Below are 23,256 nucleotides of genomic sequence, written 5' to 3'. Positions count from 1 at the left end.
TAAAATATATATATTAAAAAAAAAAAAAAAAAAGATATACCAGCCACCAACAAAGTAGCTGGCATATATCTTGTCTTTTTCCATTGGAGCTCTAATATTTCAACTGTTGCAACCAGCAATCAACTTATGATTTGATGAAATGAAAAGATTTACCGATTTAGAGTTCTTATACCTAGGACTAGCTTATATTATACTAGAGGCCCTGTGCACAAAACTTGTGCACTGGAGGGGGGGTGTTTCTTAGCCCACCCTGCACCCCCTCCAATCTAGGATTCCTGTCACAATCTGGGAACGCTGGATTACAAAGGAACTGCTCGCCTGCCTGCCTGATTGCCCCTAACCACTTTTGCCTGCCAGCCTGATAGCCCCCTAACTACTCCCCTGCCAGCCTGATCGATGCCTAACTTTACTCCCCTGTCAGCCTGGTCACCCCCAACTGCCCTCCCCTGCTGGCCCAGTCATCCCTAACTGCCCTCCCCTTCCAGTCTGGTCACCCCCAACTGCCCTCCCCTACCAGCCTGGTTTCCCCCAACTGCCCTCCCCTGCTGGCCATCTTGTGGCAGTCATCTTATGATGACATGGGGGCTACCATCTTGTGACCACATGGGGCAGCCATCTTGTGACCACATGGGGATGGCCATCTTGTGTGATGGTGTGAGGGTCAATTTGCATATTACTTCTTTATTATATAGGATGGGACTATTATATTATACTTCATTTATTATATAAACAGGAACTCTAGAATAGTTTAATGAGGTTGTGTACCTCCTCATACTATGAGCTTGACAATTTAGCCCAGGCCACATACAATAGTAATAAGCCTCAATTTCTTCCATGTATCTGTTAGCACATTTTGAGGTGCTTTTTGTTTGTTTTATTTTTCCTTTCAGGAGTACTATTAATATACCACCCAATTTTTAAGCTTGTATATAAAAGTTCATCTGTTTTAATAAAAGTAAGAGCACTGTATTCTGGACTGTGTATATTGTTTGATATCCACAGCCATTCCACACAACATAGAAGTACTGTTGTCCTCATTTTTCAAAGGAACAGTGGAGAAACTCCACCAATCAAATGGTCGTTAAGTGACAGAGCCTACTAGTATTTTAACTCAGTCCAATCTGACCTCAAAGCTGATGCTCTAGGTGACACAACCACAAAGTCCCTTGCCCTGTTTCTTTCCAGCAATTAATCAGTTGTATGTACTAGTTGCTCATGTAAGTAGCTATACGTTCAACACATGCTACATTTAACACTCTCAAATGAAAACACATCTGCAAAAGAAATAGCTCCTTTGTGGGAAATTTTTTGTTAATCTGATTATTCAATTTAGCAAACATGTCTATAGATTATTCTATGCTGGGCTCTGGTGATATAAAGATGAGTTAGACATTGTTTCTCTGTTTAAGGAGTATAGAGCTGATGAGGAAGGGATGATGCTATTGGAAGTGGGAAATTCAGAAGGGATGATCAGAATGTGAATTTCAAGCAGATTGTAAAGGATGATGAACAGGTTGATCACTTACAAGCAGAGGGTGGGCATTGGGAACACTTAGGGAACAACAAGCTAGACAGATCCTGTAAGGGTCTAGTACATGTCAGAGGAACATGATTGGGTGGATGTGGAGGAGCAGAAGCACAAATAGGGGTAATACTTTAGGGCCTCGAATGTGGGAACATAGGTGGGAGCAGAAGGATACTATCGCTGCCCATGGCAGCCACAGTTGTGTGGTTTGGAAAGTTGATACTTCCACAGTATGAAGATGAATTGCAGCATCTTGAGTCCATTTCCAAGGGTGTTCCAGAGTCTATACAACTAAATGGCAGTGAAAGTAAGAACTCAAATTTGGAAAAGATTTTAGGAAATAGATTTACAGAACTTTGGTATCAATTAGATAGAGGGGTGAGGGGCAGAGAACCATTGAAAATGATTCCAAATCTAGCTTGGTTGACTGAGAAGTGAACATATAGACAGCAAATGAAATTACAGAAAGATTCATTAATTTTAAGAAAAAAGAGTAGGTTCTATTTTGAACATGTTGATTAAAACAGAGTTTATGTTTATCTAAGATCATAGATATATTCTTTTTTCCTCACAACTTAATTTAAATGTTTTCTATGTAGTATTATACTTAATGTTCTCCTAAATAGTGCCTAACCACAATCAACTAGTGACTTGATTTTTTATTCCATTATCATTTTACTAGTCTAGTATTTTTTAAATTGATCATAAATAAATCCAAAAGTTATATACGTTTAAAAAATCTCCAAAGAAAATATGTCCTGACGAGCAGAAAATAGCCTTCATTGTTATAATTTAAACTGGTATATTTTCAGATTTCTTCATAAACTTTCTGATTTCCATTTCAGCTCACCCAGTTAGGAGTCAGGTATAATAAACCACCACAACCCTTATTTGTTGAGGCTCAAAGCCACTTAGTGTTGGAAGCCACCCAATGCCTTCACTAGCAGAGAGGTGTGGACAAGGAACCCGGAAGGCTGGTCAACCTTGAAGCTCTGAAAGGTCAGAGCCAACTATCCACTGTCTAGTTGAGACAACAGTAGCTAAAGCAACCTCCACCTTTTAATCTAATGTAAATCCTTGCTGATTGCCTATTAATGGATTTGCCTGCCTAGAGCTATGGGTGGATCCCAAAGTCTTAATAAAAGGGATTGCTAGGCTGGAGCAAAGTGGATTCCTTCCCCTTGAGTTGGGTTCCTGCCTGGCCCCCAATAATCCCAAATTTATACTTTCTTTTCTTTTCTCTTTCATTTGTGTGTGGCCTCCTCCAGAGCCCAAACCCTGAACCCGAGCCCTAAGCCATGCGGATGTGAAAGGGGTTCACTACAACTTAGGAGTTGAGTAGGGGGACAAGATCCAAACTATGTTTATGCAAGGGTAGGACTCAGTGGACCTCAACTCCAAGAGGCCCACTGTGTGAGGACACCTTGAGTCTCCCTACAAAAGGAGAACCTAGGACAGGCTCATGTGTGGTGAGATATACATCTTGTATACAATTAAATTTACCACACTCCTGGCTGTCTATGCGCTCTTTTGTGTGTCCAAGAACAAACTAGTAAGAATACTAACTTAGCATGATGTGATTATACAAACATTCACATGGCATTATCCTTCCATTGATTAACACAGCAAAAAGATGAGTGTTTGCTGTGTACCAAGCACTGTACTTGGCAACTCACAGAGATGGATAAAATATTATTTTGTAAAAGAACTATTCTTAATGGCTTACAGATGGAAATACTACTATACTTAGAATAATAAAATAGCTGGCATGAACTGTGCACTTAGCATAGGCAGTGTTCTAAGCATCTTATATAGCTCACTTCATTTAATTCTCACAACAAGTTGAAATCAGTACTATCCTTATTCCCATTTCATACAATGGAAACTGAGGCTTAGGGAGATGAAACAACCTGCTCATGCTCACCTCGCTAGCAAGTGGCAAACAGGATTTTCAACCGAGGTCTCTTCTCCGACTTTAGACTTCAGCTCTACATGTAGCCCAACTGATGTTTCAGTCAGGCAACCTCTGCACTGTATCCATGGACCTCTGGCCACATGAGAACAGAGAATATAGTACTTATCGGGTGCTTAGAGAAGGTGACTTGCTTTCATATTTTTCTAATTCTCTTCTTAAAATAATCCCTTTCTTGTCTTCATCCCTTCATTTGCAGAAAGCTTATCATTCTGTTTCTCCTTATTTGACCTCACTGAATCCCTAAGAGGAGAGGGGAATACATTTTATAATCCCTTCTGATTCAAAGCAATGTAATACAGCTCCTTCTAGTTCATGTATTTAACTCAGGCCACCTCAGGAACATAAAGGAAAGTCAGGAGCTTGTGTTTGGCTAAGCTTCTGCTCCTCTGAGAGACCCTTTTCAACTCAACAGTCTGCAGTTACCCGTGGAAGACCTTGAGACGGTCATCCAGGAATTGTAGCCTGCTGATTCCTGTGCATTCAGGAAGACATGAAAGCAATTACAAATTGCTTAACAGATGATGCATAATATTAGAGATGAAGAATCTGGCTGTGAACACTTACACCAGGGAAATCCTACCATGTGATTTTTTTTTCCAGTTCAGCACCTGTGCTAAGAAGATCTTACTGACATAGTGCTAAATACTATTGAGTAATGATCCAATATAAAAAGTTAACAGACCTGTGTTCTGTGTTTGAATAACCAGGACTGTTACAGAAAACTGAAGAAGAACAAAGCAATACTTATAGAGATGGAGTTACATTTATTACTCTCCAGTCCAGAGGAAAATCTATCTCAAATGCTGGGCCTCGACATGCAGCAATTCTCCCTATTTATGTGATTTTACCCTTTTTGTCTCCCAAATATGGAGTGTTTCTGGCCCCTTTTGCAAGTTCTTAAAGAGCCTGTATGTACTGGGGCCTTGAGACCTCAACCAGAGTCCTAGCCTGGCGCCAGCACTGATAGCCTTGTCTGAGGAAGGTTAAATTTACAGAAGCCAAATAGCAGGGTTAAAATTTCAAACAGCAGTTTTCATACAAGATGGATGCTTCAGGACACTTTAAGAAAGTCACTTCAAAGGATTTTCTTCAGCCTCAATTTGCCCATCGATGAAATGAAGATAATGATAACCTATACTTCATGGCTCTAAATGTAGCAAATAAATTACATGAAATACCCAACATATATAAGCTTATCCAGAAATGATAGCCTATTATTAACAACTAATATTTATTGAGCACTCATTATGTGCCAGGCTCTGTTGTATACACTTGACATATATTAACTTTGTGACCCTCACAACAGTCCTTTGATTTATATTTATTTGTTATCATTCCCATTTTACTGATGAGGATTCAAAGTCCCACAAATATTCCCAGGTCAAATATAGTCAACGATATTGTAATAACTATTATGGTGCCAGGTGGGTACTTTACAATGTATTCCCTCTGATATTTTAAGTATATGATTGTCTAACCCCTATGCTGTACATCTGAAAATAATACAAAATAATGTTGAATGCCAGTTATAATTGAAAATTTTGGCAAAAGTTAATTAAAAATGAATATTCCCAGATTACACAGCTAGTAAATGATAAACCAATATTTGAATTTAGCAGTCTAATTGTAGTCTTAACCATGACATTAACTGTCTCTATAATCATTTTTGAGAGCCTTGCATCTTTTAGGACTACAGCCATAATTTCCTGTCCACTTTTTCTTTATTAATGTACCTTATCTGTAAGCACAGAAAACTTTCTCAATAACCCCTGGCAAAAATTGCCCCAATTTACTTCTGTAAGTTGTTCAGTTTCCCCCTCACACACAGTTGAAGAATAATCTTACTTTGTAATAGAAACAGCTTCCTACAGAAAGCTATCCCCCCTAACTCTGTACAAGTGACATCATTGGTTCATTTCCCTGCCTTTAACTCACTCTGTATAAAATGGGATCGATCTTTTCTAATAGTACACATTTTCTTTACTTTTTTAATTTTTCCCATAAGCTTAAACCTATAAGATTCCTCTATCTCATCATCTTACAAAAGTAGTCATATATATATCTATGATTGATCTCCTTCAGCCAAATGTTTTTAAGTATTCAAGGACTGTGAAGACTTTTTTCAATAACAATTTTGTAGTTATCTTTTCAGCTTCAAATTTAAAATGCTATCCCTCTGATTTCACATATTCTTTCTCATACTTGAAATATTTTAGAGGGGGTCATCTAAAATTTGTGTGATTTTTAAAAAATTATATATATATTCTGTTTCCCCGAAAATAAGATGGTGTCTTATATTAATTTTTCTCCCAAAGTTGTGCTAGGTCTTATTTTCAGGGGATGTCTTATATATAAGACATCCTCTTTATGTATAAAGAATATGCATTTTAAAGCAATAGAAATAAGGATTACCTGAGGCTTTTAATTTGTCCATTTGAAGACTTTTGTTTAATCCTTACCTGAGGACATTTGGACATTTTCCCATTGATATTTAGACAGAGTGGAAGGGAGAGAGGTAGGAAAGGGGAGAGAGAGACACAGAATGGTTGCCTCCAGCACATGCCCCAATCACACATCCCTGGGGATCAAACCTGCAGCTGAGGTATGTGACCTTGACCTGGAATCAAAGCCATGACCATTCGGTGCACAGGCTGAAGCTCTAAATATTGAACAACGAGCCAGGGCCATTTGCAGAATTTATTGAACAACAAGGGTTACTAGTTTTCTGAGGTAGATTTCTATGGAGATCTGCAAGCTACTTTAAGGTACAGTGTTAGTAAACATGCTTTCATAGGATTTTACATGTGCAAACGTCTCTTTCTAAATAATTTTAGTAATGATCTCCATCAATAAAATATCACATACTAAAATCATAAATAAAAACAAAAACCTAATAAAATGATAAAGGGCATCTGGTCAAATTGACCAGAAGTCTATGGATCAGTTCTCATTTACGTTTCTAGAAACTAAATTCCCTTCATAAAAATATGATGCTCAAAAATTGAAAGCCAGAATGTCACTACAAATAAAGAGGGGAATCATCCTAGTTAAAATACCTGGAGATGTGATTGCATAACATGTGCTTTTTTAAAAAGAAAATTCTCTTAGTAGTTATTTCTCATAAAAATCTGTAATGTACCTTACATGACTAAAATAATCCCTGACATCTCAGCAGGGTCATTCCAGCTGTCAACACGAACATAGGCAAAATGAAGCAAATAAAATATCTCTATGTGCTTTCTTTGTCTGAAGAGAATGGCTTCCATGCAAATTCACATCGTACTCATTTGCAGATAAACTATATTTTTGCACCGTGTGATTCAGACATCCACATTTCCATGCAAAGCACCATTGAATTTCCTAATGATGTTCTGATTTTCTTAACAATGAACACCAGTGAACTCTCCCCTAGGCAAACCAAATGCAAACTAAATTATTTCTGTGAAATGAACGATTTGTGAAATCTTGGCAAACTGAATTCCCAACATACTTAGAGATGATCATGACTTCCTCTGTAACTTTGCCACAATGTGTAATATGTTAAAGGCAACATGAGAAATATACTAATTAGTTGCTTAACCTTAGGCAGAAATAGATGAGAACAGATCACCATGGAAAAGATAAAAGTCAAAAACTCTGAAAAAAAAAAGTAATATACAGATGGGACAGCTTCACTAAGAAACTGAGATTAACAGAGGTGATGTTGTAGGTGTTCCCTTATCATCTTTCAGTTGGTGACCTACTTTGTGCAGGAGGTAACTAAAGTTAAGCAAATTTCTTTATATTGCTTCAAGTCAGTTATACAATCAATATGAAAATCTAAATTCAGCCGAAACTGGTTTGGCTCAGTGGATAGAGTTTTGGCCTGCAGAGTGAAGGGTCCTGGGTTTGATTCCGGTCAAGGGCATGTGCCTTGGTTGCGGGTATATCCCCAGTGGGGGGTGTGCAGGAGGCGGCTGATCGATGTATCTCTCTCATCGATGTTTCTAACTCTCTCTCTCCCCTCCTCTCTGTAAAAGATCAATAAAATATATATATTTTAAATCTAAATTCAAAGTCCTAACCTATATGCCTATAATTTTCTTCTTCATATATTCTTCCCACATCAGAAAACTAATTCAGTGGACTATGCAAGAGAGAGATTTTGTTCCTATTGCCCACAATCTGATTATAGTCTTTTCACAGTGACACTTCCAAGTAGGTGCATCATGCTTGTGTACTTCTTTATCTCAAGTAAAGACTTCTTACAATTATCTTAGCATTCCATTGATAGAAGGTTTTAATTACCCTGGAAATGACTAAAATGGCCATAGTCATAATTGGGATTTATATCTATTCAGAAATTCAAATATTCCTCCTCAGCTTATATCATCAAGTAATGAGGATTTTTTTGCATCTTTATTAGATTCAGCAACATTAAAATCTAAATTTAAAGAGGATTTGTTTGCATCTTTACAAAATACAACTACTTTATGTAAAAAAAAAATGAAGCAAAGAAAGTAGGGGAACTATTGTATTTAAAAGTAGTTCTTCTGATATTAAACTAGCAAGAAAAAAATGAGTACCTTTCATTCACAGGACAGGTTTAATATTTAAAAGTTCTTTCCTATCTTTGATTTCATTTTATTCTTACCAATATATATTAATATAATAGTTTCAATTTCTCTCCAACCATCAAACCAGCCAAATTCCCAATGTTACTCAAATAATTTTTAATGCCTACTCAGTCCTCCCAAATTGTGACTTTCTCTTTGCCTCTTTTACATTTTTTATCCTGTTATTCTAACGATGATCTCTGTACATTGTCCTTGCCATGCCTACTTTCCCAGAAACTTGATCCCCAAATCCTACTTTTTTTTGCTTTTAATAAGAAACCCAACTGACATTTCTAAATAACTCTTTCTTCAGGTAACTGTTTTAAACTGTATCTGCTCTGTACTAGAAATAGTTCTATTTTGTGTGTGTGTGTGTGTGTGTGTGTGTGTGTGTGTGTGTGTGTGTTACTAGACCATATACCATAGCTTTTCTCCCCCATCCCTAGACTTTGCTTTTACCTCTGCCTTATAGGTGTGTTTTTTGGCATAAGAGGCAGGACCTATCAAAGAAGCAGGGGCTTACTCCTTTACTCTGCCCTGAGCCTCTCAGAAGGCAGAACTTTTGATTTCTGTCATGTCACCACAATTCCCATCACAAAAAATGACTTGTCCTCACAGTCTTGACCAACTAATTCCAAACTTTTCTTACTATAGAAGAAAAACTGAGAATTATCATTTTCCTCTCTCTTGATCTGTAACTTCATGTTAGCCTTTAGCTATATAGTAGATATGGGGTTAGACAAAGTGGATTAACATATAGGTCTTGTTTAGTGAAAGACAGACGTCTAGAGTATGACATTGCAAATGTGATACTGAGAGTTTGGAAAGGTGTCACGGAAACACAAAGAGGGAAGAAACCCCAAACTCACAAGAATGGTCGGGGAAGGACTCGGCTGAGAAATAAGTAGGAGTTCAGGAGAAAAATAAAGGGAGGGAGGTTATACCCGGCAAAGGAAGCAGCGCGTTTCAAGATTTGAAGTCACAATAGAACATGGTGCAATCAAGATCACACAAGGAGACAAGCAGTAGTTCTTGTTCTATTTCTTGCAACCCCAAATAAATTTGCTTTCATTTGCTAATGTCCTTGCTGTATAATTGCCTATCTGTATAAATGCAGAATACCTTTACCATTTTTCCTTTTTAAGACTATGGCCTTTAAGCTCTACTCTGACATAATTTTCCTAGGTTGCCCTTTATGTTTTAAAACATCTTTTCAAGTGAGAGCACCCTTTCCAATCTGTCAAAAGAGCAGTTATGTTTAAACTGTATCTTCTCATTTTTGCTGTCTTAACTCTTCTTGCTCACAAAGTTGGCCTTTTCTCTTTCCCACTACACATTCCCACTCACAGTCTCACCCAGGTTCTCCGTCTCCAACAATCCATTCCCTTGCTCTATGTGCTACTCCTCCCCTATTGATGAGCATCAAGAACCCCCAAGTCAATCCTTCAGGAGTACTTTATTCTTACTTTATTGTAAAGTGCTCCCATTTTGTTGTGAAATTTCTCTGTGCTTCTCAACTTAGGCACTCTGTCTTTATATTACACTAAAGGCTCTGCACCAATCCAGGACCCCTCAGGGGATGTTGAAGGCAGGTGCACAGATTGGCCCTGATCCCCACAGACCAGGCCTAGGCAACCCACTGGAGCACAAATCCATGCACAAGGCCTCTAGCATGCATATAAGATCTTTGGTTAATCTCTTCCCAACCTTCCCCTCCCCCATTCCCTCCGAGAGTCATCAATCTGTTCCATTTTTCCATGCCTGTGCATTGAATGTCTGCCCCCTGGTGGTCAGTGCACATCATAGCTACCAATCAAATGGTCAAACAGTTGAATGGTTGTTAAGCTTTTATATGTATAGATAGTCCTGCTGAAAGCAGTGCTTTCTCTATGCCTGTGTAGAGAGAAATTAGCCACTTCTGTTTTCCAGTTTTGTCAAGCTATAACTGACTGTCTGCCTTTTTTTCTGTGATCTAATCCCCCCACTTGCCTCAGACTCTCCTGTGTCCTTTTCCAGGAATTTGGATATCATTTATAGAAAACCTGTTACATGTTTTTGTCTTCTATCACTCTTTCCTTGGATCAGATTCTCTGGAGACTCTTTTTTACTCCTCTTTCTTTATTCCTCTGTGGGCCTCCCACAGGACTCTCCTTTTGGGTAGTGGTTTCCTATTCTCAGCAAAAGTCATCTTCTCCAGCCATTTTTATCTTAGCTCTTTCTCTTCCTGATAAGCTTACCTAAATTTCTGCTGCACCTTAAAATCCATTTTTAAAGAAATATAAATAAATCATCTTCTCCATCCCCTGCCCCTCAATGGCACCTTTTTTAACGGGGCCACCAACCCACTAATATATACCTTCCTTTTTTGCTAAGCTCCTCATGTTATTTTGCCCTTATGTAAGACTTCTTTCTTCAAGTATTTTTTGTTGTTGTTAATCCTCTCCCAAGGACATTTTACCATTGACTTTTATAGAGAGTGGAAGGGTAGGGGAGAGACAGAGAGAGAAACATTGATGTGAGAGGACCAGTACCAGGGATTCAGCCTACAACTGAGGTATGTGCCCTTGATTAGAATTGAACCCAGGAACCTTCAGGCTGCTGGCCAATGCTGGCTGGAGCTCTTCATGTACTTTTTGCTCATATGATTTTTTGACACGCATGTAAAGGACATCTCTAGTGTTCCAACAATAGCCAGAAGGCATCTCTGCTCTGGATTGAGAGCAGACAATGTGCAGTGTCCATGGTCCTCTCAACAGCTTTTTATTTCATTCTTTTCTATTTCCCTTCCCTAATGCCAAATGTCTCTGCTGCAGTTAATGGAACTTCAACATATTATAGTATTTTTTCAATGAAATTTCCATATGACCTATTTCCCCTGTTTCAATCCTGAAGAGAACTAACAGCCTTGAGCTTTAGCTTGGGGAAATCATCACAGTGCCTGGTGCTTTATCCTTCTGATACAGTCTACAAACTATATCCACTTTCCCTGTCATCTGAGGTTCATCAAACTCTTTATGTCTGTGGATTTGAATTACTGCAAATATGTCTCCTGGGTTCTTCCCAATTGAACTAATAATTAGGGTCCCACAGGGTCCCTCACCAGGCAACAGCTCTCATTCCTTATAAAGTGAATTCACATAAAACCCTCTTTCAAAATCCTCCCGTTGCTCTCCTCCCCATTCCAAGTTGTTTGATTTCCTTGTCTTCTCTCTTCCTTCTGCTCTCTTTGTAATGGAAGATAAAATAGACAAACTGGCTTTTCCTTTACTCTCCTATTTTTTTCCCCTTTGTTTTTCACTGCCTCACTTTCCCAGCCCCAACTCCAATTTTTCAGGTTTTTTTCTTTTTATCGTCTCTCTTTTTTAAAGGCTCCTTTTTGCAATGGACAGACCCCATGGCCAACTGAAGCCAGAAATAGAGAAGCTCAGTTTGGCTCCTCTGACCTCTCTAACCTTGCTTTTCAGTAGCTTTTCTCTCCTTACCAGCTTCTATGTGACTTGATCAAGCTTATACCACACTCTCTTTTTATTATGTTTTCTTTTGTTAACCTGAGGATTTTTTTCCATTGATTTTTAGAGAGAATGGAAGGGAGGAGAGAGAGAGAGAGAGAGAGAGAGAGAGAGAGAGAGAGAGAGAGAGAGAGAGAGAGAGAGAGAGAGAGAGAGAGAGAGACATCAATCTGAGAGATTAATTGGTTGCCTCCCATCCATACCTGACCAGGGAAGAGAGCTTGCAACCAAGGTAGGGGCTCCTGACCAGAATCAAATCTGGGACCCTTCAATCTGAGGGCCTAATGCTCTATCCCAGTGTTTCCCAACCTTCTCTCATGATGAGAATCACCTGGTGGAGTTGTTAAAACACAGATTCCTGAATCCCAACTAAGAAGTGCTAAACTAGAATTTTTGGGAACATATAGGTAAAATTGCATACCTAACTTAGTGCTCTGTATATAACATCTGTGTTAGAGCACTAGTTAAGTATACAATTTTACCTATATGTTCCCAAAAATTCTAGTTTAGCACTTCTTAGTTGGGATTCAGGAATCTGTGTTTTAACAACTCCACCAGGTGATTCTCATCATGAGAGAAGGTTGGGAAACACTGCTCTATCCATTGATCCAAACTGGCTAGGGCCATCATACTTCCTTTATTGCCTTCTTTTGGTTTTTCTCTCCATGATTTTGAGCTCCCTTTGGCTTACAGATGGATCTCACATAACCCTCATCTAAATATAAAGCAATTATTATTTATCCAGTTAATGGTGCAGGAAGAACTTTCTTAGAGCACCCCCCATGAGCTGGATACTGGCAGGACTCAGATCTGCTGAGCAATCATGCATCCTTTTCTCTTTATCCAACCCTGCCTGAGGAGAAGGAAAATCTTCCTGGGCCAATGACAGGTCCTATCTATGTGGCACTGCCATTCCTTCTGGATTCCCTGTTAACCACCATCATCCCAGAACTAAAGAGGGAAAAGGTTTCTCTGTCAAGGACAGCACCCTGGCTCCTGAGCTTTCTCTATCAAGGCCCTACTCTCCCATAGTTTCCCCGCAAGCTGGGATGTACCAGTAAATGTAGCTCCAGAGTGACAGGTCAAGATATAAACTCTTTGCAGTCACTGAGTCTGATAGAAAAATTTTAATTCTGCTCTATCAGTAAACCTCTGAATAAATCATTCAAATGCATGTCTTTGCCACTAGAGATGACACATCTAAGGATTGCTTGACATTGTTTATCATGAATGCTCCAAGATCAATGGCCCACATCTGGCATAATATTTCTTCACAATGTTTCTTGTATAACTGTATAGGTCAAATACACATAGAAATGTATGTTGCCCATATTTCAGACTTATTTGGTATTCACATTTTAAAAGAAGATGACACTGGTTTCCCATAATCCACATACCTATTAGGAAAAGGACACTTTATCTCGGAGCCTCCAAGTCACATGAGGACAAGAAAATAGAATATTTAAAATTGGACCTGACCCAGATAAATCAAGGACATGTAGTTAACAGAGGGAGAATGTTAAAGGAACAAAGCAATTTGTTTAAGTCTTGTCTTGGGAAATCTCTCACAAACCTCTCTAGTATTTCCCTTCAGAAAATTGTTCATTTCCTGGGATCCCACTTAGGCCCTCTATTAACTTTAGCAGCATCTCAAACTATGGGGGCATACCCATTATCATCCCCTTTTTTGTTCAACTCTACTCATTTGGATAAATTTTTCATAACCACCAAAATCTGTCAAACTAAAATTGAATACCATGATGGGTTGCCATGTTGTCCACTAGGGGGCAAAACACTATTTCATATCATTATAAAGGCCACCTAGAGATCGAGAGCTTTTGCAAAAAGGAATTAATGGTGGGATTTCAGGCACCATGGTACACTATATCATGAGGAATCTTGACAAAGGCATTTCTGGGACTCACTTTCCAGTTCACATTCTGTTCACATTCCCCTACCTTCTATTCAAAATGTACATACATGAAATTAACTACAAGTTTCTCTACCTTTTCTATAGCGGTCCTTCATAATACATCTTTCTATAATGGCACTTACCATTTTATGTTGAACTTTTGTTTTTATGTCTGTTATTCCCAGCATGGAATAAGATCCTTAAGGATAAGAACAAGTTTTAATCCTTTGTTCCCAGTACCTTGCACCATGACTGACATATTGAAAACAAAATAAGGGTTTGATAAACTTAATTAGTGAAATATTAGACTAAGAATTGCTTATTTTTTTACAACCATACAAAATGAATTATATCACTAAACATACTTTTAAAAACAGCATTTAGAACTTATTTTCTTATTTGTGTTAATAATGTCAAATAGACCCAATTGCCCTCCTGGTGTGGCTCAATAGTTGAATGATGACCCATGAACCCAGAGGTCACGGTTTAATTCCCAGTCAGGGCACATGTCTGTGTTGCAGGCTCAATCCTCAGTAAGGGGCATGTGGAAGGCAGCCAATTGATGATTTTCACTCATTGATGTTTCTATCTCTCTATCCCTCTCCCTTCTTTCTCTAAAAATCATTTTAAAAAATAGGCTTAATTGTGATGGGTCAGTAAAAGAAATGTATTTCTTGCTCACACAATAGTACAAGATAGGTAGGACTCTATTTTTCTTCAGGAACCATTCCAAAATCTTGGCTGACTGAACCTCTGCACTTCCAAGGTCACACTAAGGTCATTATCTCAGTCATTAGAGAAAGAAAAGATCATAGGTAGGAGTTTGAGGGAATTAAGTCTAGAAGTGGTGCACATCACTTTTCTAGTAGTCTCTGCCAGAGTTGAGCATTCATTCTTTGGTTAAAAGTGTATTAATCATTTCCTTTGTGCCAGGTATACAGATAGAAGTGAGATACAATCCAATGATCACAAAAAATCAATACATGCCTGCTGTACATGATTATAGTTATTCTACGTGATTATAATACATTATTCCTATAATTGATAGTTCAAAAGAAGATAACAGGGAGCTACAAAAGAATATTCAAGAAGACCTTATTTAGTCTGATGATTCTCCTTAAAATAAATGATCTTTGAGGTGAGGCATTAAATATGAGTATAGTTAACATGACATATTTAATAATATGAAGAAAACTGATGTGGCTAGAGCACACAGGGGACAAGTGGTATCAGATGAGGTTGAGGAGTAACCTGGAACCAAACCCTGAAGAATATTGTAACTGATGTAAAGATGCAGGTCTTTATCCCAAGAGACAGGAGACCTATTTGAGGATTATAAATAATTAGTTACCTAAAAGGTGACTGCCCACTTTATTTCAAGAGTAAACTTATGGAGATCAACTAAGAGACTATTGGAATACTCCAGATGACAGATTATTGAATTATGGTGATAAATATTCTAATATTGGAATATTAGAGATTTATTGGATAGGAGTGGAAACAAGTAGATCCATTTGAGAAATTTCTAATAGATTAAATCAGAGCTCTAAAGAAGTCAAAGGTCAATGATAATTCCCAGTTTTTTCAGCTTGAGTGCTGGTTGAATGCTGGTACCAATCACTGAAATAGAATGAACCCAAGTTTTTGAGAAAGATAATAAATTCAGCTTTTGGCATTTGAACCTAATGTGTGTGTGAAATATTCTAATGTGAAAATGACAAGCAGATGGTTAGATGTAGCACAGATAAAGGATCTAAACTGAAGATACAAATTTGGAAATGCCTTCTAAGATTATAACTCAAGCCACAGACTAGGGCAGTGGTTGGCAAACTGCGGCTCGTGAGCCACATGCAGCTTTTTGGCCCCTTGAGTGTGGCTCTTCCACAAAATACCACGTGGGGTGTGCACGTACAGTGCAATTGAAACCTCATGGCCAATGCACAGAAGTCGATTTTCGGCTCTCAATAGAAATTTCAATCATTGTACTGTTGATATTTGGCTCTGTTGACTAATGAGTTTGCCGACCACTGGTTTAGGGTAATAACAGTTTATGAAGAAAAGAAATGGGCTAGGACTAAGCCTTGAGAAAGGACACCAAGAATGAGTGGTCAGGAGGAACCAAATTAGGTCACTCAAAGTCTCAAGACCTGCCTCTGCCTGCAGTCTGATTGTATTCATTCTTTATTATCCTCAAGCTATTGACCACAGGGTGGGGCCAGAGGTTTTCCAACAGGGTGGGGAGATTGCTTCTACCTTGTTTCACCGAAAATAAGACATCCTCCAAAAATAAGACCTACTTACAGGTTTCCTTCTGAGTGAAATATAAGGCATCGCCCCAAAAATAAGCCCCCCCCCCCCCCCCAGGCTAAACATGAGAGATTTGGTCCACTGATTCTGAAAGAAATGGAATCACAAGAAATTCACCAGGAAATTCAGGAATTGGATTGTTATGATGATGTTCCAGAAGATGATGACATGATTGTCATTGAATAAATGGTGAATTCTTGATACTGTAGGATTCACAGTTTGTCTGGTTTGTGTTGACAACTACCATACTACCGTACCTTATACAAGTAATAAATCTCCTTTATTTTCATTTAACAATAAATGTGTACCATATTCTTCTTCTTGGAAAAATAAGACATCCCCTAAAAATAAGACCTAGTAAATCTTTGGGAGCAAAAGTTAATATAAGACACTGTCTTATTTTCAGGGAAACAGGGTACCTGCAGTCTGATTGTTATTCTCAGTCTCTATTTTTTTTTTATTATTTCTTATTATTTTTTTAATCTTTTTTTTAAAATATATTTTATTGATTTTGTACAGAGAGGAAGAGAGAGAGATAGAGAGTTAGAAACATCGATGAGAGAGTCATCGATCAGCTACCTCTTGCACATCCCCTACTGGGGATATGCCTACAACCAAGGTACATGCCCTTGACCCGAATTGAACCCGGGACCCTTCAGTCCCCAAGCCGACGCTCTATCCATTGAGCCAAACCAGTCTTGGCTAAATCTTTTTTGTTGATAGTATTACAGATGTCCCTCTCCCCCACCACACACACACATTCCCCCTACTCCCAGTTCCTGCCCTGCCCCAGGCCTTTGATACCCAATTATCTATGTCCATAGGAAATGCATATATGCATAGAAGATCTTTGTTTAAATTCTTCCACCCCACTCACTTCCCTTTGAGAATCATCATTTCCAGGTCTCTGGTTTTGTTTTATTGACTAGTTTATTCTGTCCATAAGATTTCTTATTTATTTTTATTTTTAGATTTAATTGTTGATAGATATGTATTTATTGCTATTTTATTGTTCATATATTTGATCTTTGTTTTTCTTATTCTTCTTCTTAAAGAATACCATTCAATGCTGGTATGGTGGTGATGAACTCCTCTAGTTTTTTGTCTATGAAGCTCTTTATCTAACCTTCAGTTTAAAATGATAGTTTTGCTGGGTAGAGTAATCTTGGTTGTAGGTTTTTACTATTCATCACTTTGAATATTTTCTGACACTCCCTTCTGGCCTGCTTAGTTTCTGTTGAGAAATCAGCTGACAGTTGTATAGGCACTCCCTTGTAGATAACAAACTGCTTTTCTCTTGATGCTTTAAAATTCTTTGTCTTTAGCCCTTGGGATTTTAATGATGTGTCTTGGTGTGGTCCTCTTTGGGTTCCTCTTGTTTGGGACTCTCTGTGCTTTTAGACCACATGTGTCAAACACAAGGCCCGCGGGCCAAATCCAGCCCGCCAGGCCTTGCAATGCGGCCCGCACCGCGCTGTCATCACTGCACTCCGCTGTCAGTTTATGACATTGTCAGTTTATGACTGTTCAGTAAACCATTCGGCCCACGATTTAGGCTGGATTTTAGATTTTGGCCCCTTCTCTGATTGAGTTCGACACCCCTATTTTAGACTTATAAGTATATTTCTTTCCCAGGTAGGGGAAATTTTCTGTCATTATTTCTTCAAATAGACTTTCAATATCTTGCTCTCTCTCCTTTCTGGAACCCCAATTTAAAAAAAAAAAAGAAAAAAAAAAAACAGTTGCCATAGACAAATAAATCAAGAAAGCATTGGATTAAAGAATAAAATTTAAAAATTAAAAAAAAAAAAAGAAGTCAACAAATTCTGTTGAGAGTTCAGTCAATGAGACCAAAAAAAATATATTTGGCTTACTAATATGGATGTCATTTGAAACTTTAACAAGAACCATTTCAATAAAGCAATGAAAAGAGAAATCAGTGGAACATATGTTATATGGACAATGATTGTAGCCAGTTCATTCAAGAAGTTTGGCTGTAAAAAGGAGAATAACCTGAACTATCTAGAGAAGAGGGTAGTTCAAATAGGATTTTTGTTATTATAGCAAACATTTTAAGTGCCAAGCACTCTTCTAACTACTTCACTTTGCCTTATAGCCTACTATGTTTATTTTGTTTCATTGATTTTTGCATGCTTTATTGTATCCCAGTGCCTAGAACAGTACCTGGCACACAGAAAATGCCCAATCAATATCTGCTTAATGAAGACATAGTGAGTTAATGTCCATGTCTCATTCCAGTGCTCTTCCCACCACTCTGTTCTGCACTTAACCATTACTTTTCAACAGGCATTTTGATTTTCTATTTTATCGTTCTTATTTTGATCATTTCAGAATATTCATTTTTCTAATGTTAGTTATTATTTCTAAAAGGACTCGAAGTGTAACTTTTAATCAAAATAGAAGTTAAAAATATCATGAAGAAATTTTGAAGATCTAAATCATAAACAGAAATTTATATTTAACTGCATGAATGTTATGCTTAAACTTGGTTTAAGCCCTTAGTGACTTTGTATATACATTTCTTTGCCTAGAACATTCTTGCTCTCTTCTTCAATGGCTCATATTGATTCTTCCTGCTGAATCTTCACATCTCGGCTCAAGTATTGGCTCTTTCAGGACCAATGTCATGACACCAACCCCCCTTACATGCTAGTAGTTCTGACTAAAAGAGGAGAGCTAGCTAGAGATTGGTCTTAAAGCTACATTTGCAATGGCAAGTTCATTCGTTTTACAAAGAACATGCATTTAAGGTGGCTGGATTTATAAGGGATATAAATCTCCTATTAAAGTCCAGAGTCTGCAAAGTTTCAACCTTCTCCTCTTGGTTCCCATAGCGTTTGTGCTGCCTATATGGTGTAGTTATTACATTATGTTGTTATTATCTACCTAAGTCTGTTTATCCACTATATTCTGAAAATCTTAAAGTCACCTTATTCATCTAGGCATATTGGTGTCTAGAACCTGAAAGAATCCATGGTGGAACATAACAGTTGTTTAGTAAGAAATGAACAAATAATTGAATGAATACAAAGTTAATGGATTATAGAGGAAAAATAAGTATTCAAAGGTATAGCACACCATCTCATTCACCTGAACAATTTACAGTACATTTGTACGCTAGGCCAGATTCTATCTTTTTGGCTTCAGTACATTCACAGCAGCATTTCACACTGTGACCATCTGGACCATTAGATGTAAATACTGATTTGGCAGATACTTTAGGGCTATGAAAAGTAGTTGTAGGAATAAGATGAATTTAAAAGATACTACCACACAAAGGACATATTTAAAGCCACCCACTTTGTTATTTAGATAAAAACATGACATTGTCCTTCTTATATATAAATAACATCTTAGTAATTTTTTATAAATGGAGGATACACATAGTCTGAATTTTCATTTTGAGAGATTATGGGACTGCCATTTAGTACTTGTCACCTCTAAATAGAATCCCAAGCACATAGAAAAATCCTAAGATTAATATAAATATAACATGCCTTTTTTAAATGTCACAGCATTAAGTCAATTCATGTGTCTTTTAAAAACTCATTCAAAAGTATAGCATTTCCAATACACATGTGAACTTAGCCCCATTTGCAAAGGCCACTAAGTGAACCTCTCTATTTACATATAAAATGAGGTACGGTATTATTGAAGCTATCAAATAAATATTCATTTTAAAACAAACTTTATATAGCCATTCGGTATGACTTCTGTTCTAATATGTACCATGCTTTTCAAAAAGGAAAGGTATTACTAGAGTTGTCCAGCCAATCATTAATTTGTGTCTACTTTATTTATTGGCTACTTTAAAAAAATAATAATAATAATAATAATAATAATAATAATAATGGAATTATCAAGCAGCTCAGAACAAAAGTGCTTTCTGATTGTCAGCTCCCCATTCTAAAAGAGCAGGTTAATTTCTCTAAATCTCACAGTTGGAACTTTTTAACACTGACTGGCAGTTTCCACCTAGTGATCAAGGCAATTGACTAAAATAAATTATACATAAAGCTGAAATTCCTAATAGTAATAAGGCCCCCTTCATGAGATAATCACAGCAGCAAAAGCACTCATCTGTCGGCTGCAGCTCTACAGGGTCTTGCTTGAAATTACCTTACAAAAACTGTACTTCCCGCATGTTTTCATTTCTAGTTTAATGACAGGACTAAAATGTCAATGAGAATGGAGTAGCCAATGGACAGTCAGTTGTAATATTTGTTTGTTCTTCCAGATGGCAATCTGATGGTAAAGACAACTCATGATTTGAGTCAAAGGACCTTGCTTCAGCTCTACGCTGAGACACTTACAGACCTTATGTAACCTCTGACTCTCAGTTTTCATTTATAAAGTGGACATAACAGTACATAACAGGGCAGTTGTGGAGAAAACACACAGAGAATTGTCAAGGAGTAATAAGGATCTGAGAGACAGATTTGGGTATCCTTTCTCTACATAAATTTTTTGAGAACCACTTTTGTCTTTTATTACCATAACCCTGCTAAAGGAAACATATATAAAATTTAGAAATCTTGATTTCTAGAAATTTAGAGTGATAGATAAAATATTTAATATTAAATCTTTATATATTGCTATCTAATTATCTTTCTTCCAAAATGACATGTGAAAACTATGAAATAAAGAGTTTTATGTGAAAATGTCCACATAAAACTATTAGATCATTCTGATTCTTCTGTGTAGATAACAAGAGATACAACGGAACCATGTTCACATGCTAAAACCAGACTTGGGGGATAGGAGTGGATCTCCATCTAATTAAATGTCCTAAAACAATTAATCAAGGATAAAACCAGAATGTAACAGAAGAAAGTTGGCCCATTCTCAAAATTTTCATTTTAGAAAATTATTAAAGCTGATTTTTTAAAAATTAGGAACAGCATATATTTATATCTCAGAAAGTTACAACTCAGAAAGTTTAATGAACAAGATAAGGGTTCACATGAATTGGGTATTTTCCTCCCCTGATTCTAGAAAGTGAGCAGTTCTTTATCTGCTTGGTTCCAAAAAGGACACAAATTCCAGAATAAACAGTGACTTGTTTTCAAATGTCTTATAGAACCAGAAATAAGATTTTAAAAACACTGAAAAGTAACTTAAATAGATTGATAGAAAAATGTTTCATTTTGTGTACCAATTATGATAATTTTATGAACAAATGAAGTTTTACATGTTTAAGTCCCTAAGATTGTTATATGTAGATCTGTAAAGGCTGCTAAAATAAGTACTTTTCCTTATTTTTCTTTCTCCCAAAGTTTCCATTTTGATATTTTCTTTAAAAAAAAAATTACTCCTTCTTTCTCTATCCCATAATTTTAAAATTACAGAAAACTTCACATATTTCTCCTACTTAAGATGTGGTTTTTCAAACTCTATAACTGTTCTCTTCTAAAACTAAATATTATGTAAAATCTTTAAAATTCCCAAAATATCATAAGATAGAATAAAAAATGATAGTAGGACGTAGGTAAGTTGTGACATTTGTTTTAAACAATTGAGATGACAAATTAACTATGGAATTAAATTATGTGCCATAAAGAGAGGTATCATTTAAAAGAGAACAGTCATGCCTAAAATGCCTAATTAGGACTGCTACAGTAACCTAGTTCTGCAACAGAGTGAGTCCCTTCCCCAGGGAGGGTCTTGTGGCAAAAAGACAGAATCCAGCAAAAAGAACCCTCCTCCTAATGAGCGTTTTTGAACAGCAATTTTGTTCATTTACATCTCTCTTATCTCATAAAGTTCAGATAAATTTGTCTACACTTTGTATTAATTTCTCTGATATTGACTCTCATTCTGTATTTTCAAAGACTATGAAAAGAAATTTATTCCACTAGGTCCTTCTGATGTGTAAATTAATTTGTAGGGGTGGCATTTCAGGTGAATTTAGCACATTAGAAGTAACTATTACCTACACTAATGGAAGTGAGCTATGACCCTCATAACTCAAAAGGGGATATTATCTAAAATTGCCATTTGCTTTTGTGGAAATGTGTGGGAACTGATAATTCAAGCAAGAACCTTGTCTTCAAGGAATTTACAGTCATGTGGGAAAACTAAGACGTGTGCACAATAAGACAAAAATAAGTCCTTAATGACTTAAGAGATGTATAGATAAGATGTTCTGAGGACGCAAAGAATGAAAGAATGGGGGCTAGTGGGAAAGGGTGCAGTTGGGGACAACCAGGACAGCAGGGGAGCAGTTGGAGGCAATTAGGCTGGCAGGGGGGCAGTGAGATGTGTCTAGGCCAGTGGGGGAGGGGGCATTTGGGAGCGACCAGGCTGACGGGGTGGGGGGGCATTTAGGGGCAACCAGGTCAACACGCAGAGACAGCGAGGGGCAATCAGGCCAATGGGATGGGGCAGTTAGGGGCGACCAGGAAGTCAGGCAAGTGAGCAATTAGGAGCCAAAAGTCCAGATTGTGAGAGGGATGTCCGACTACCAGTCTAGACCAGCAGTCGGATATTCCCTGAGGGATCCCGGATTGGAGAGGGTGCAGGCTGGGCCGAAGGGACCTCCCTTACCCCCATGCACGAATTTTGTGCACCAGGCCTCTAGTAAGAGTATAACATGAGAGAACCTGAGGAGATGGCCTTGGTAACTCACTCCTATATTAAAAGTCTATCTTCAGAAATCTGATAACCATTATCGTATTTGAAATCAGAATTCACTTTTTGGGGTTGGGGTGGCAATAAGAAATGAACCCTAATTTGTTGGATACCAAATTTCCTGTGGCAGAAAGCCATCTAGATCCTCCAACATCTCCCACCTCATCTCCCTCATGCTTGTAAATATGAATGCACAAGTTCTAACAACATGGTCCTTAATCAGTGATATGGAAAAGTAAGATACTTAAGGTGGAAGAACCCACAGCAGTTGTTTCTGGAAAAGTAAACACAAGTTTCGTATACCATCATCTTCAACTCTGACTCATTTGTTCAGAAATGCCTGGGTACAGCATTGGTGAATGTGCTTTGAGCGTAAAATACGGTATCAATTAAATAGGGGCTATGGGATTCTTTTTTATTACTGTGTATTTGTTTTCCAACCCACCACTTAGATTTTTGCCAATATTAGGATTTAGATTTTTACACATCTGAGGATAAAGAAAAAAAGAAAGTTAGACCTCACTTGAAATGAGTAAAAATGAAAGTGCAAAACCTTACTCTGTTGTTTTTTAGCTACTGGAAATTCAGAAATTCGAATCAATAGTCCTATCAAAAAATCTAAATATAAAGTATTAAACATAATCCTATTTGAGATGTAAAGAGACCAAAACTTAGGGAGGGGTGATTTTAGTAAAGAAAGTGCCTGGCTTGCAGAGGTATTTAATAAAGTTGAGAAGTTTGCCAGGAGTGTGGCAGTGCCATTCAAAGTAGAGTCTCTAGCA

At 37.5% G+C, this 23,256-nt stretch overlaps 1 protein-coding gene across 6 annotated transcripts in view; it reads left to right on the top strand.

Moving 5' to 3' along the window:
- Positions 1–23,256, top strand: part of SYT1 (synaptotagmin 1) — a 522,673-nt gene that overhangs the window by 415,139 nt on the left and 84,278 nt on the right. The gene's annotated exons all lie outside the window — the stretch shown is intronic.

The sequence above is a fragment of the Pipistrellus hanaki genome (genome assembly GCF_964339955.1).
Source record: "Pipistrellus hanaki genome assembly, chromosome: 3".
Taxonomy (NCBI): Eukaryota; Metazoa; Chordata; class Mammalia; order Chiroptera; family Vespertilionidae; genus Pipistrellus; species Pipistrellus hanaki.
This window is presented reverse-complemented; position numbering and strand designations above follow the sequence as displayed.